General features: G+C 44.9%; 1 protein-coding gene across 1 annotated transcript in view; it reads right to left on the minus strand.

Annotated features, from left to right (window-relative positions):
• The window catches only part of SYT6 (synaptotagmin 6), a 1,006,250-nt gene that overhangs the window by 174,865 nt on the left and 814,387 nt on the right, over nucleotides 1-16,998 (minus strand). The window lies entirely within an intron of this gene.

Genomic DNA, 16,998 nt, shown 5'->3' on the forward strand with positions numbered 1-16,998 from the left:
TCCAGACAGCCAATATACAAACCTTGGGGGAGAGCCCTGTTTCTCTGGTTTGTAAAACAATGCCCTTCCTGTGAGGAGGAGCTAACACCCCCTCCCTCAGGAATGTGCACTGCCCTGGCAGTGAGCTTCAAAGGGCTACCACCCTTGAAACTCAACCCCAGGCCTGCTACTAGCAACAGATGGCCTTCCCCTTTGCAAACCCCCACTTTAGGTAGGAGCAAAGGCGGGAAACCACACAAAGGGTAGGAGGAGTGGCCTCACATGGCATGCACCACCCCTAAGGTGTCCCATGTGAAGTGGACCCTCCATTTCATTATTCTCCATCTTTGATGGAAGAAACATAGCCAATCAAAATTAGGAAAGTGACCCTTCCCACAGGAAGTTGTCACTAAAGTGGGTATAGCCACCCAAAGTTAATTGCCTCATTGGACACTACTAGGTTCCCCATAAAATGCACACTAAATTTAGTATTTAGTGGTCATTCCTATACCAAGAAATCAGATTTGAAAGGACAAAGAAGACCAGCACAAAGAAAAACCAAGGCACGAGAACTGTGGACCTGCACAAAGAAAAGAAATCAAACCCTGCCTGCTGCACCTAGGATCCAACAATCACCGCTGTGGAGAAGCTGGACACTGAACTGACCTAAAAAAACCCAGAGGACTTCCAGGCTTCACCAATCACCCAAGATCTCCCTTTGGAGTAGAGGTACTACTCTGCAACAACCAAGGAACCAGCAACCCACTGAGGGTCACTTCACTGACTGGCTGATATCTCCTGAACTGGAAGTTGCAGCCAGACGTAACAACACACCAACAACTATAAGGACAAACCCTGCATGTGTGCCAAGTTTGGTGGCACTGTGCCCTCCAGTGGCCGTACCGTACCAATACCCTGGGTATTGGTAAGTGGACATTGTACAACAAGAAAACCATCTCCCCCAGAGCTTAAAAAAGACCAGGAGGAAGCCCCAGTTGAGGGACTTAAGGAACCCCCCTAGACCTCCCACCAGAGTGTCCCCGTTGTCCTGAAAGTGACCGACAAAGAGACCTACCTCCAGATCCAAAGGGCTCCTTTGCACACTGCCTCTGGCTCACGGATTTGCTCTGCACCCGGCTGCGCTGTGCCCTGCAACTAAACAGCTATGCCACAAGGGTCCCTCACTTCTTGCAACCTTGCACTCCAAGGGGACCCCCAGGCACAACCTTTAAAGTTGCAAGAACAGACCTTTTCCAAGTGGGGCCCCGAGTGGCCCTGCACCTGCTCAAAGAGACTTTTCAACGCTGCTCCAGCATGAACCAGGAGCCACACGAGCCTCTCCAGCTGGCATGGTCTGCTCACTGATGACCTCCACCCACCTGCAAAAGAGGAACCTGGTAACACACCTGTGACATTTTCTATGCATTTTTAAAAAGTGACTGCCTGTCGATTCCTATGGTGTGTAATTACGCACAGAAAGACTGCATTTATTAAAACTTCAAAAATTAATATCTTAAAAAGTACTTAACTAATTTTTATGATCCTGGTCTTAAAATTTATATAAAAATCTGATGTTTTTTATCAATTGGTCTCAAGTTATTCCTTCGAATATGTGAGATGCATGAATGATACCGTTAGTATAACAAATGCTTTGAATCTCTCCAAGATTGACCTAACTGCTCAACCAAGCTACCTCAAAAATTAGAGCATTAGGTGATCTAGGTTTTACCTCTGGAAACCAAAGTGTGGTTGCCTAGACCCACTGCACACTGTGCCTAGTTTTGCACACTACATAGAGGGCCAGCCACCTACACTCTGTGGTAGAGATGAAATCAACCTCCCTAAAAATTGAGGTACGACAACTTAAACAACAGATGATATACATGACTACAGTTAGAGATGCGTTAGAGGAAAGAGCAGAAGATGCACAAGGGTGTTCGAGGTGAATTAACGTCCACCCTCCTGTCTTCCCCGAGGAGTCTAAGGGACAGTCCCCTGAACAGTTCCTTGAAGCCTGGGTGTGAGCCGAACTGAAACCCATGGGGCTCTCTGAACATTCCCTGATAGGGAGGACACACAGAGTGCTTACTGCAAAACCTCATCCGGGGGCATCTCCCTGTGCCTTCATATCCCGGCTCCTAAATTATAGATACAGAGATGCCATCATTAGAGCAGCCAGAGACAATCCTACTCCACAATTTGAGGGTCAGAATATAGCGATTTACTGTAATTATACACAAAGTTCTAAAACGCGAAGCAAAACCTTCCTTGAGGTGAAGAAACGTCTCAGGACCCTAAACATATGCTACATGCCACTCTATCTGGCCAAACTGAAAATTATACATGTTGGAAAGATGCAGTTCTTTGAACAACCGGACAAGGTGTGGTTCTGGCTCACCATGACTGATGCAACTTGGGGACGTCTGCTGCTCGCACAGGACTTGCTGGCATGAATGGTGGGACCCAGAGAACTCAACGGTGCCGCCTGTCATGGCAGGCGCGATTTAATGAGTGGGGCTCTGGCCACATGGTGATCTGAAAAGGTGATACAATGGCTACCACATGTGATGACAGACAGGAAGCTCTAGAGTCAGAACGGGAGGCCTCATCAAGGGGGGCTGAGAACTCCCTCACACCCTCTAGCCAAGACAACATTGTTCCTGAGACAGAAGTTGGGGCCAAGGAAGTCTGCTGAGACTATGCACAAAGGCATGTGAATTGTACGCTGGCTCAATTTCAGGCACTGCTATCTTATAAGGTTTGATGTTTAATTTGTTCTATGAGTAATTAAGCTTATATCGCAACAAGTGATCGGCATTGGGAATGAAGGCATGAATGAAAGTTGAAGCCATAACAGGGTCGGTGAGCGGGCCACAGAGAATAGTGCAACAGGTTTGAGGAGGCCTTGTGCGAATGGAAGTCGAGTACAACTGTGAATTATTGCATTGTTGAAGGATAATTTATCACCTAGACTAAAGGGAATTTTCAGATGTTTCCACACTCTGCCTGCCTTTTAAATAATAGCGCTGGCCCTCACAGGGTGTAGCAGATCTGATTGACTACCATTGAGTAAATTGACACATTGTTATTTGCGGGTTTTGAGAAGAGAAGTTACCCTTAGTAAGCTGTATCAGACAGAAGGAGCCTACTGGTGAGCATTGGAAGGGGGTGAAGGTGCCCATCCTGGTACATCAAGATAAGGAGCAAGAATGCGATATAGGTTAGAACTTTCTTGTCCAGGGCGGGAATGTTTTGATGCAATGTTTTACTGGTTATTGTTTTTGGGTCACTGCTTCACTGTCATGATGGTATTCTTGCACACAAACCACATACATCTAACTGACTATGAAGGCCCTGAATAAGTGGAAACTCCCCATCTGGAATGTCTGGGGACCTGGATCTTACCAAAAGTGATATAGAGTACTATCCCTGCTTAAACGGCATGGAATAGGTATTGCATGTTTGCAGGAGACACATCTCACTGATTAAGAAGCACACAAACTAGCAAAGAAATGGATGGGTCAAGAATATTAAGGTAAAATCACTCTTCCTATTACCGTAGGGTATTCATGTGGTTTGGCCCGGGAGTTCTGTTTGCACTGACATACTTGGAAGCTGATGTTGAGGGCCGATTTCTGCTTCTCCAGGGTAGACTGGATAGGGCAGAGGTGTCCCTTGTGAACTCATGTGGGCCAAGTGTAGATGACTGCTTCTTTTATGGCAACATCAGAGATATAGTTTCACCTACAATGGATACCTAATTATTCTGGGTGGGAGGCTTTAATTGTGTCACTGAAGGGGACTTGGATGACCACCCTCCACACCAGATTACTAGGCCAAGGATGGTGGCACAATTACGGGAGGTGATGGTCCAGCTGGGGTTGAGAGATGCATGGAGGGGGTTACACCCTGTTTGGAAGAAATCCACATGTAATTCACCGACTTACGGAACATACAGTATATTGGATCGGATATTACTGTTGGAACACACGATCCCAGGGACCCTGGAGATGACACATCTTTCCTGTTATTTGTCTGACCATGCTGCAGTGGTATGCTCCTTTAAATAAAGGGTTGGTGCCAGGTTGTCCAACACATGGAGATTTCCTACCAACATACCATAAGGTACACACAGGAGGGAAGCACTGGTGTAAGCTCTCCAACATTACTTTGCAGAAAACTGGTTAGGTTAACAAAATCGGGCCATGGAATGGATGGCAATGAATGTTTCCTTAGGGGTCGATGCATGGGCCTGACATGTGGGTTGTGCATAGCCCTACAGGCTGAACTCCTCCTTGAGGAGGAAACTCTGGCAGCTTAGCAGAGGCTAAAGATAAGTTCGGGAGGAATGAAGAAGCCACTATGCAGCGACAGGTACTATCAGTGAGGGAGTGACTTGAGCGGTATACATTGAAGTCATACCGCCAGTTACTACATAGAGAGGGAGATTGCTCAGGGCATTTACTTGCCTGGATATTACGTTGGGAGACATCGCGCCCCCATTATGCACCTTAAGACCCCTACGGGGACCGATGCATTACACAATCTGCTATAGCACATACACTTAAAGACCACTTGGAACAGGTTTATTCCAGGCCCAGAGGACACAATCTGAACAGGGTGATGCAGTTTTTAGCAACTCTCACCTTACCGCAGGTTGACAAACAGATGGCGCAGGACTTGGATAAGACTGTCCCACTTGATGAAATTAGACCAACGCTTAAAGCACTACCTGGGGGCAATCACCGGGCAGTGGCAGCTCCCTGGCGTACTATCATACCTATATGGCAGGCATTAGCCAGTGCTTGTTAGAGCTATACCTAGAGGCTAAAGCGAAAGGGATCCTACCCCCATCATGAGAGAAGGATGTATTACAATGATATTAAAACCTGGCTCAGACCCCTCCTAGCCCTCTTCATACTGACCCCTCACAATGATTACTAATGATACAAAGATCCTTCGTAAACTGCTAGCGTTCTGTTTGCGGACAGTGGTTACGCAGTTGGTGCATGTTGATCTGTGCTGGTTCATACCAGGCCAGTGCACCACCATGAACCTGAGACAGTTAATGCATGTAATGCATGAAACAGCAGAGCTCCTGGAAGAGATGGTGGTTGTGTCCATAGATATTAGCAAAGCCTTTGACACTGTGAACTGGTAGTACCTCATAGGAGTGTTGGAGGCATTGGTGTTTGGCCCCCAGTTCCGGTCATATATGCATTTATTGTATACTGAACGCACAGCTAAGGTGAAGGTGGTCCATCTGTGCTCAACCCCTTGGACTGTGAGCGGAGGGACATTCAAGGGGTGTCCACTGTCACCCCTTCTTTTTGCATTGGCCTTGGACCCTCTTGTGATCCAAATCATGCAGGCCCTATCAAGATGGGAGATCTGGGAGGGTTATACAACGCATCTGGTGTCATTATACGAGGACAACATGTTTTTCTACCTTACATCCAAAAGAGAGTCGCTCCCCTTACTATTGCAATATCTGGGTGTCTTTGTGGACACTACAGGCCTCCAAATCAATTTAGATAAATCCCTTGTCATTCCACTGGGGGGGGATGTTGAAGGTGGACTCGATGGCACTTCTGCGTCTCCCCCTGCGTTGGGATTTCGGTATTTGGGTGTGATGATAGCAGCTACATGGCAGAAATGTATGCAATATAATATAGATAAAATGACAGAAGGCCTCAAGGCCTTGATACACTGGAACACTCTCCTATTGGTGATGATAGGACAAATTGCGGTAGCAAAGATGTTTTTTCTGCTCCGCTGTCACTACACATTACAGCACTCATTTGATACTCTCCCCAGGGTGACTATACATGGTGGCTTGGGAAGACCTACACCTGCCAACTTGGAGCGGAGGTCTTCTTCTCCTGAATAAGGAAATGTATCATTTAGTTTCTCAATGACAACATGTCACACACTGGCTCGCAGAGGATGAGAAATGGGATAAGCCATTATTGGCTGACAGGGGCAGAGCACTCACTTTACCGCAGGTGTTATAATCTTGTGCAGGGCCACAGAAAGGGTACCTTATCTCATCACACAAACGGTGAACCTGTGGGAGTGCACTGTAAAGGGGATGTTATGGAGAGCTTCACTTCTGGGACATGTCCGCTTTTTGTACACTGGCTGATGCTGTTGATAAAATGGCCTGGAGAGATGGGGGGGGTTTGATAAACTGGGAGACCTTTGCCCCACTGATACCTTTATATACTTTGAGGCTGCACAGGACATTTTTGCCCTGGGGGAGGGCCAGTTTCTCCTACACATTAACATAGTAAACATAACGAAAGAGCTGGCTATCCCACTGCCCCTCCGACCTCATTGCTACTTTGGGCTTTGCTAGAGCTTGGAAGGACACGACATTTGATCACACATACGTATAAGGCTCTGCTTACTGATAAACCAAAACTTCAGTTCCAGGCTAAAGCTGCATAGAAAGAGGATCTTTTTTTTTGGGGGGGGGAGCAGATTGAGGACTCATACTGGCATAAGGTACTCTCTGGTGCATATGTTGTGTTGTAATGCAAGATTTAAATTAGTTATTTTTAATTATTTACATCGTACCTATATTCCGCCAGTTTTACTTCATAAAATGGACCAATTGAATCTGGAAGGGTGTCACCGATGCCAAGAACGTACGGCGACCTTTATACACCTAGCTTTGCATTGCCCACTGATTAAAACATTCTTTGAGGCAGTGATAAAACATTATAGAACATTGTGGGATACATATAGACCAAAATCCAATGGCTGCATTACTCCGAGAGATACAATCACAAAGCGAGAAGGATGGAGTATAAATTTACCCAATCAGCACTCCTGTTGGTCGAGCACAGGGTGGCTATCACTTGGCTAGGACAACTAGGACCAAATGTGGAGCATTGGAAGAGGGACATGATGGAATGGGTCGTGGCAGAGCAGGTTAATCTTAGGCGAGTTAGGACAGATGATAAAGCTGATGAAGACATACAAGCCTGGGGCACAGTATTAACTTGCTTTGAGGGAGGTACAGTTAGTCAATGGGTAATGCAACAGATGAGGAGTCATAAAAGAAAATGGGGTGAATTGATGTTCATATGGAAACGGAAGAAATGTAACAGCCTTAGAAGTATATATATGAAGGCTGGTAAAAAGTGTGGTCTCACTGTGAGGGGAATAGTAATTTATTTGTTGACTGATTGACGACTGTAGCTATGATCTTAATTGGTTTATTACTGTTGATGATTTGTTTAAGTGCCCAGTTCGGTCTGATGTATGGTCAGGAAACTAACAATAAAAACAGATTCTATATAAAAAAGAAAAAAAACTTTGACTCAGGATAACAAAATATAATTCTCAAGTGCCACTCTCGACTCTTGTTTAGAGATGGCACCGTTAGACAACTCGAATAATCATCTTATCTCACACACCAAAATTTCATTCTCGCCTGCATCTCTAAAACTATTTGTCTAGAATGCCAGTAGCCAATGACAATCTGCCACCATGTTCTGCTTGCTGGGTACATACTACACACAATAATGATACTCTTGCAAGTGATATTGCCATTAAGCTCCTCTGGGGGTAATCCGGTCCTGCCCTTTGATAATAAACAAATCCCTTAGCAGTTTATGGTCCATGTGTGACACAATCAGAACCCCCTATACAAATGTTCTAAAATGTTGAGTAGCCACTACAATGCATGGCCTCCTTTTCAATGGTAGAGTAGGTCAATTCTGAACCCCCTTACTGCTCTGGGTGCAAATGGGATTATCTCCTCTCTACCATCACCTCTCTTCTGCATTAACATTGCACTAAGTTAGTTATGACTGGCACCTGTGAAAATTACATCTGCCTCCCAATGGTTGAATGGTTTCAAAGAAAGAGAAGCTGCAATGTCCTCCTTGATCACCTCAACTGCATGTTGGCACTCCTCACATCCCTTTTTTAGAAGATCCCCAAAGGGTGTTGTCTTCTGGGCAAAATGAGGACAAACTTAAAATAGTGTTCAATCATACCTAAATAGGACTTCAATTGTTCTTTATTTACAGGAGACAGCACATCTACAATAACTTTCAAGATCTTCAATTTAGGCTCCACACTTTTAGCACATATGTGGCAATCCAAATAATTCACACCATCTGCTTCAAACTTGCACTTGCCAAAGCGTAACATAACTCCTCTCTCCCTCAGTCTAGACAAAACTTTGTTCAACCATTCATCATGCTCAGTCAAACTACTCCCAAATATTAAAATGTTATCTTCAAACTACAGTACATCAGACAACCTCATCAGTCTCTGGAAAACTGATGAAGCCAATGCCAGACTGAAAGCCATACATTTGTAATGATATGCTCCCATGGTAGTGATAAAAGAAGTGAGATGTCTGGATTCTACAGTCAGAACTACCTGGTGGAAAGCAGCCGACATGTCAAAGTTGATAAAAACGACTCCCCCTTCAAGGTGCACATCATCTCATTAATATTAGTTAGTGATTTGCAATCCACCCAAATACTATGATTGAGATTGTGCAAGTCCACACACAGTACCACAGACCGATCGCCCTTGCGGGCAAAGACAACTGGCAGTCAGTCAGATCCTTCAATGGGTTCAATAATATCAAGTTATCACAACCAATCCAATTCCTTTTGTAACCCCACCCAGCAAACATAGGGGAATCGTGTGAACCTTATGGACCACCAGTTTGGCTCCTTCCTTGAGCATAATTTTATTTTGGAAGCCTGACAATTTTCCGAATTTATCCAAAAAAGCCTCAGAAAATCTCACCCATCAATCAGAGGACAACACAATCATGCACCCATCTCACTCAGCCCCAAACATCTGAGACATGAATACAGCACAGTCAGGATTGTTAGGATCCAAAATTATGTCCAACTCACCCTGATCATCCCACCCTAAAAGATTGGATCTGTACTTGGGGACATAAACTACAGATCTGGTAGTCTTTTTTTCAGAAGACATTGCAGCACTGGTTAAATGAGGAGCAGGCCCAAGGGTGAAGCATGACAATCAAACGGGTATGTGAGGGCACTTGCTCCTATTTATAGATGTGCCTAGATTGACCAGAGTCCTACTTAGGGATCCTAGTTGGAACTCTGTGTCCTTGGAACTGTGTACCTTTATGTAATACTCAAACTCAACTCCGACAAGACAGAAATACTGATCTTTGGGAAGAGTACCTCTGCTTGGGAGTACAGCTGGTGGCCAGCAGAACTCAGACCAACCACACCCACAGACTATGCATGCAACCTAGGCATCACCCTCAACAACAAACTGACCGTGAAACGACAAGTCAGTGCAGTTGCATCCTCCTGCTTCCACATCCTTTGCATGCTCCACAGAATCTTAAGATAGATCCCAGCCAGCACCAGAAAAACTATCACCCAGGCCCTCATTACCAGCCGATTTGACTAAGGCAATGCACTCTACACAGGCATCTTTTCCAGCTCCTCAAAACACTCCAGACCATACAGAATGCGGCAGCCAGACTCATCCTTGACCTACCCAAATTTACCCACCTCAGAAACCTCCACTGGCTCTTATCCAGAAGAAGTGCTAGTTCAAGATCCTCACGCACACCTAAAAAGCTCTACACAATCGAAGGCTGTCCTACATCAACCATCGGCTGAACTTCCATCTACCCTAAAGACAGCTAGTCTCCTCCTCTCTTGCCTCCACATACACCCCCGTAGGGATCGTAGCTACAGCGGGGGCACTCCTCCTACATTGCTATCAAGACCTGAAACAACCTTCCCCCACCTCTGAACAGCACCCTCTTGGGTGGACTTCAGAAAGAAACTCAAGACCTGGTTGCTCGATGGAGATTTGAAACCCTCAGCGCCCATATAACAGTGCTGTGCTTTACAAACGCTGAGTGTATGATTAACAGCAACATCTTATGTATAATAATGTTTTTTCAACTATTTGCTCGATTTTCTAAATGCAGTTTATATGGGGTGTTTGTGAAGCACAAATACAGCTCCTAGAAGCAATATATAAAGATTAGTGGGCACCACAAATTTTAGACTGTCAGACAATTAAGAAAAGCAGTTTGTTGAAGGTTCCTGCAAGGATAAGGCAGTAATTGGTGAGATAGTGTGGGAGAGCTTTTCTCCAGTTCTCTTTAAATCATTAGGTGGTGAGACTGATCAGTGGGTAGTATGCCTCTGCAGAGATGTGTGTGAAATTCAGTGGTCACAGTTTTGATACCCACTCTAGGGTACTCTGAATACTATTGTCAAGTAAATTATCAGTGGAGTTCTGTTAAAGAACCCGTTAGGTGAATGCTTTCATCATGCCCCCATGAATGTCAGTTGTTAATGCAACATCTTCCTTTAGTGTTGTAGGAGCCTGTTAAGTACATATCCTACAAACTCTTTTCTGGGGTTCTCAGGGGTGCAGCTTTGGTGGGTGAAGGTTGTTTGGGGTGGTATACCTCCCCCCCCACATAAATGTATTTTCTGGTAGTTAGGTACAGCTGCTTTCAGTCGGGTTTGATGAGATGTCTGGATTACACCAGGAATTTTATTTACACACACAGACGAGAAAAACCACACACGCTTTCTCCCGCTCCGTTTTGAAAGTCTTAAAAAATGTTGTTTATTTTACAAAATATTGTGTTTTCTATCACCTAGTACCCCCTACCTCCTTTCCACTGCCCCTTTAGCCCTTCTCATGCACCCTGCTTGTCCTATAATGTGTTTTAACACTACCTGCCAGAGTGATTGTTGGAAAATCTGAAACCCACACCCTTCCAATCTTGCTGATCAAGCTCCGCCCCTGGGGCTTTGCTACCAGTACAAGCACTGGCAGGGAAAAAATACTTAAAGTGCAATTTACAGCTTTAATATGGAGGGTGGATGGCATTAAGGAAGGTGAAATAAATGTGTACATTTAATCAACCAGCACTGGGAGGAGCACAAAGAGATGGGGACTGGTCGTCAGTCTTAATACATATGGCTCGGGACAGTGGCCATCTGTAAAGACTCATAAAGAAAAGCGACTCCGAGACCCTTAACTAAGTAAACCTTGACAAAATCAGGAGGTCCGTCGGTAATATTCTAGTGCGTGCAGGCAGAATTTGTGCAAAACAGCATTCTTGGATGTGTTTTACATTCAGTGCGCATGTATTGATTATTTATACCGTAAACCAGACCTTCGGACATAAAAGAAAACAGCTAACGCATGTTTTGCAGCAGAAAGCTGCTGGCTTACTGCTGAAACTCGTGGCTGCATTTGATCTGTGTTCACCAGCAGCTACGAATACAAGTACTCGGACAAACTGACGTATAAGACATCATCCTGCCTGTAAACTATCGAAATCGCGGAAAAATACGGAAATACATTTTAGACAAATCAACGACAAATGAATGGGGAATACAATGTGTCTCAGAATCATCTGCAAAGAAGACTGTTTTGGACATTTTGTGTCGTCACCCTGCAGGACTTAATCACTTGATGCTCCTAACCAATTAGAATTTGTGCGGGGCTGTGTCTGCACAATGAGGACAGAACTGTTTGCTTCTCCAATGCTTGCAGTTTGAATGGTGTGCAATGTATCACTCTCGAGTAATGTTCGCGTAAATGCACGTAACTGTTCGCTCCAATATGTTGACATTAAATTCGTGAAACCTTTGTACATTAATGTAGTGTAGTGAAGTGAATATGTTCCACTTTCGTGGTTTTCATTGGGTGAGGATGTTCTAATACGGTATTGTTAACTGCTGGTTAATTATTTCTAAAGGAAGGAACTCATTGCACACACAATTAGTTCAGCCATAAAAATCGGTGTGGTGCAACAGATGAGAGCTTCAAATGTGGCTTAAATATATCACTGTTAAAGAGGACGCGAGATTCTTTTTTAGCAGGGCACGGGGTTTCTTAATACTAAAATCTATTTGCCATTTTTTCTGTTCTGCTGAATGCAGGAGGAGGCAGTGCTTTTTGTGCATTGTAGTGTAGCAATTATCTAGCGCTTTGTAGGAAATTGAGTCATGTCTGAGGAGGTGAAACCCTATTCAAGCAGCAACCACAATTGTCTAGGTGGAACAAGCAAACCCCAAAATCAACCTGTGCTTAACCCTCGGGTAACTTGGCACAAAACAGTCAGGCTTAAATTAGGGGCAATCTGTTAAGTAATTATGAGGTAATTCAAATAGTATCAAGTGAAAAACACAATTTAAGAGAAATCCCACACCAATTAAGAAAGATAGACTAAAATGAATATATTGTTTGATACCAAAATAACAAACGTCCCATCAGTAAAACTGGAGATATGCAGTTTTAAAGATTCAGGTACAAATTGTGCTTAAAAGCATGAAAAGCCAATTCTGGTTATCTGGTTGTGCTGGACTAGTACAAAGTCACAGATTCAGGTCGACTGTAACGGAGCGCAAGCCAGATACAGAATCAAGTTAGTATGGCTGAGAATATACCTTAAACCCTTCTGCGCGTCGGACTGTTGGGAGCAGTCTGACGCTACAGTGCTCATGTGCTTCAGGCAGGTCCAGGCCGTCCTACCAATGGAAGTTGAAATCCCTTTGGTGCTTGCACCAGAGGGATTTCCTTTAGAAAGAAAGAGCCTCGGGAGATGGCAGAGAACTTCGGAATCTCCCCAGGCTGTTTCTTTTGTTTCAGTGAAATGACGATCAGCACTCATGTCACGCCGACGTCATTTTCACTGAAACAAAGTGAAATCAGCTGATTGGTTTATTTCACTTTCCCTGCCTCCGTCCTCAGGGGGCTATCTCAGCCCCACACCCTTGAGCACTGAGGCAGACGGGGGAGTGTCATTGGAAAGGGGAGTACCTCCCCTTCCAATGGTACCCCTTCCTAGTGAATCCCTGTTTGGGATCACCCAGGGAGGGAGATCTTCAAGCAGGGATCCACCCACTAGACACCAGGGAGTGGGGAACGGCCTCTTGGGCAAGAGCTTTTGCTCCTCCTGTTTTGTTTGGGGCATTTACCACAAAAACCCACTAGGCACCACAGAATATTTTTAAACATCTAGGGGTGGGGGCTGGCCAGAATGGGCATTGTAATGCTCGCACCTACCACAAAAAATCAGCACAGTCTTTCTGCCAAGTCGGACAGAAAGCCCATTACGCACTAGAGATTTTTGTTTTATTCATCTATGGGTGGGGGCTGCTCGGAATGAGCATTGCAAAGCACCCATCCCTCAAAAAAAAAGCAGCACAGACTTTCAAACTCCCCCCCCACCAGAGTCAGATGGGGCAATCAGCCCCATCTGCCCCCCAAGGGCAGAGAGCCAACTAGGCACCAGGGACAATTATTTTTTTGTGAAGGGGTGGGGGCTGCTGCAGAATGTCCAACCCCCAAAATGAACACCCCCCCCCCTCTCCCCACCCCCGGGGATCAGATGGAGGTTGATATATCTGATCTGTCCCCCCCAACCCATAAGGGGGCCAGAAAGCCCACTAGTCACCAGGGATATGTTTATAGGCATGTCAGAGAGTGGCACCATAGGCAAGAAACACTCCCCTTTTTTTAGGGGACCTATTTTGGCTGTTTTTGACCCCCTTGGTGCAGATAAGTGATATTTTAAGCTCATCTGCCCCCAATGGGAGGCAGAAAACCTTAGATACTAGGGAAAGTTTGTGTGTGAATTTAAGCTTGGCTGATGGTCTGCATGACTGGCGTTTGACTGGCTATGTGTGTATTGGCATTTTTCTGGTGGTGTGTGTGGACAGGCACTTGGCTGGTGGTGTGGCCTACGTGGATCCCTCAGCATTTTCTTACCCAGAATCCCCTGCAAAATTCAAATTTAGCTAAAAAGTTACATTTTCCTCACATTTCTGCATGGGAAAGTTGTTGAATCACTTCTCCGGCACAAATTTCCTCCACCCAGCATTCCCCTAAGTCTCTCAAAAACAAAATCTCGTGTGGGTGCCCAAAGTTGAGTTAGCCTAAAAATGTATAAAATGAAAAACTAAGGGGGAACCAAAGTGGGTCCAAAAGAGCAATCTATACGGTTTTGGCCCTTTCCTGTGGCAGACACTTGGCTCAAGTAGGTGAGCGCAAGTGCTTCTAAACTCTGTAACTTATGCCCATTTCAGAAATACATAGGATTTCTTGATACCTATTTTTCACTCTTTATATTTTACCAAATGAATTGCTGTATATTCTGTACACAATAAAACCCCATTGCAAGGTGAAGCTCATGTATTGGCCCTTGGATTCTTGGTAAACCTACAAGCCCTATATATCCCTGTAATCAGAAGGGTCCAGCGGACGTAACAGTATATTGCTTTTGAAAATCTGCCATAGCTGGAAAAAGGTTACAGATCAAAACGTAGACATAAATGGCTGTTTTTTTCCATCTCAATTTCAACATTTCTTTCATTTCAACTGTTACTTTCTATAGGAAAACCTTTATTATCTACACAAAGGACCCCTTGCTGAACGTGAAATTTGGCTACTTTTCAGAAATGTATAGCTTTCAAGGATTCCCCATTAGTTTTATACCCATTTCTACCACTAACTTGAAGGGGTTGAAAGCACAAGAAATAGGAAAAATTGTCAATGTCCCAGTAAAATGCCAAAACTGTGTTGAAAAATGTAGTTTTCTGACTCAAGTCTGCCTGTTCCTGAATGCTGGGATGATGGTGATTTTAGCACCACAAAGCCTCCATTGGTGCCATTTCCAGGGAAAACAACAGACACTTTCTTCTGCATCACGTTTTCCCCATTTTCCTCCCTAAAAAGATGTAGCTGTATTTTAGCTAATTTCACAGTTGCCACCAAGGGAATCTACAAATCTTGGGTACCTTTAGAATCCCCAGAATGTTGGAAAAAAGGACACAAATTTGACTCGGATAGCTTATGTGGACAATAAGTTATGGGGGCCTAAGTGCAAACTATCGCAAATAGCCCAAAAAGACTTAGTGGGAGATGGGAGGGGGGAGAATTAGCAGTGCAAGAGGTGAATCTTGGTTACGGAGTGTTGTGCCTTTGCAGCAGTGGCCCAGAGAAGCAATACAAGGTCCGTGTCAAAGCTGCAGCTCACAGTGGTGGTTCCAATGAGCTGTGGGGACTGTACTGTGTCGGTTTCAATGAGGTGCTGGGCATAGATGCGTCGGGTTTGCATTGTGCTGCTTCGGTTCTGATAGACATCACAGCCAGGCTGGCAGACCACTTTAGCCCCAGACCCAAGGGTCGAGGACTGGAGGTTAGGAATCACAGCAGGCAGGGATCACAATGGTTGGAGCATTTACTGTCCCTGAGGCTCTGATCAGGAGGGCAGCCATCTAGGCTTAGGAGACATTCTGGTAGTCCTGGGTTCAAGATGCCAGGTCCAATCCTCATCACTCATGCAGTATGGCAGCAGGGTAGCAGGGAAGTCCTTCTTGCAGTAGCACAGCAGTCCTTCTTAGTCTTCCACAGGTCCAGAAGTGTGATGAACAGTTGGATCTGGGGGTCCACTATTTATTCCTGATGCTCACTTTAAAGTAGGAGACACTTCTAAAGTCCTCCCACTACAGAGGTGTCTGGATTTTTCTTCCTCTCCTCCATGATCCCAGCTTGTCTGGGGCCATAAAACACTAGTGTGAAACCTTTTGTGAGTGTGCTGAGACAGAGCTTTTATTATGTGCAAGGGTTGTATTTGATAGTTCCACCACCCTGTCATGTCAGAGATGGCCCAAGTTGCCATCACCTCTTCCCCCTTTGCCACACTGCCTGGGCGTAATACACAAAGACCGACTGCCAGCTACACCTGGTCATGTGACCCAGGGTGAGGCACCAAATGGTTAGGACAAAAAAATGCCACAGCAGCCTTTTCAAAAGTGTGAGTTAAAATTCAACTTTACCATTGAAGAGGGTTTTAAATTGAAATTTGTTAGAGGCCAATCTTGACTTTTCTTCCAGCTGCCAATTGTAAGTTATCACTTATTAAATGTAATAAGGTAACCCATTGTTATCCTATGGGAGAAGTAAGCCTTGTAACACAGAAAATTAGTTTAAGAGTTTTTCACTACAAGGACTTTAAAAAAAGGTAAAAGTATGTGTCCAACATTTTAAAATACATAGCACCCTGCCCCATCTGCTGTTTAGGGCCTACCATAGGGGTGCCTTATGTATCAAAAAGGAGGGCTTAGGCTTGGCAAGAGGTTTATTTTGCCAGGTCAAAATGACAGTTTAAACTGCATGTGCATGCTGCAATGGGGGGCCCGAATCATGTTTAAAATGCTACTTAAGTGGGTGGCACAATCCGAGCTACAGCCCCACTATTAGCATTCAATTTACCGGCTCTGGATACGTGTAGTACCACTTTACTAGGGACTTGCAAGTAAATTAAATGTGCCAATTGGGCAGAAGCCAATTTTACCAAGTTTAAAGGCGAGAGAACAAAACATGTCAGCACTGGTTAGCAGTGGTAAAGTGCAGCGAGTCCTAAAAGCTAACGAAAATGGGTTCAGAAAACAGGAGGTTAAAGGTAAAAAGTTGGGGGATGACTCTGCAGAGAAGAAAGTCCAACATGTTCCCCTCCAGCCAAAATCCAGGATAGACTAATAAACACCTTGATGGGCTTCCTTGCTTAAGTGATCAAACATGGATGAAGGTCCTTATATGGAGTGGCACTTTCTGTTTTATGCCCCTCCGAACTTAGTTGGGTCTTTCTGTCTACACACTCCTGAGCCACTAGCCATGTGGAACACCCTTCTCCTCATCTGGGGACTTCTTCTGTGGAGCACCTAACCTTAATTTGTTCATAGATGCATCCCAGCAGGCAGACAGTACCACCATGGCCAATGAGGTGATACAGCCCATTCCACCTCTTGGAATAAACTATTGTCCGCAACCCAAGAAAAACAGGAGGGTGAAGGCAAAACCTCTGGTGATTACTCTGCAGAGGGGGCCAAATCACCACACTCCATACTCACAATAAACCCAATGAGGGTGAAATTTCAGTTCACCTTCATCACTGGTGTGATTGAAACTCAAACACGAGCCACTGAGTCAACTCTCTCTCCCACACCTAGGCACAAC

Source organism: Pleurodeles waltl, chromosome 6, assembly GCF_031143425.1.
Source record: "Pleurodeles waltl isolate 20211129_DDA chromosome 6, aPleWal1.hap1.20221129, whole genome shotgun sequence".
NCBI classification, from domain to species: Eukaryota; Metazoa; Chordata; class Amphibia; order Caudata; family Salamandridae; genus Pleurodeles; species Pleurodeles waltl.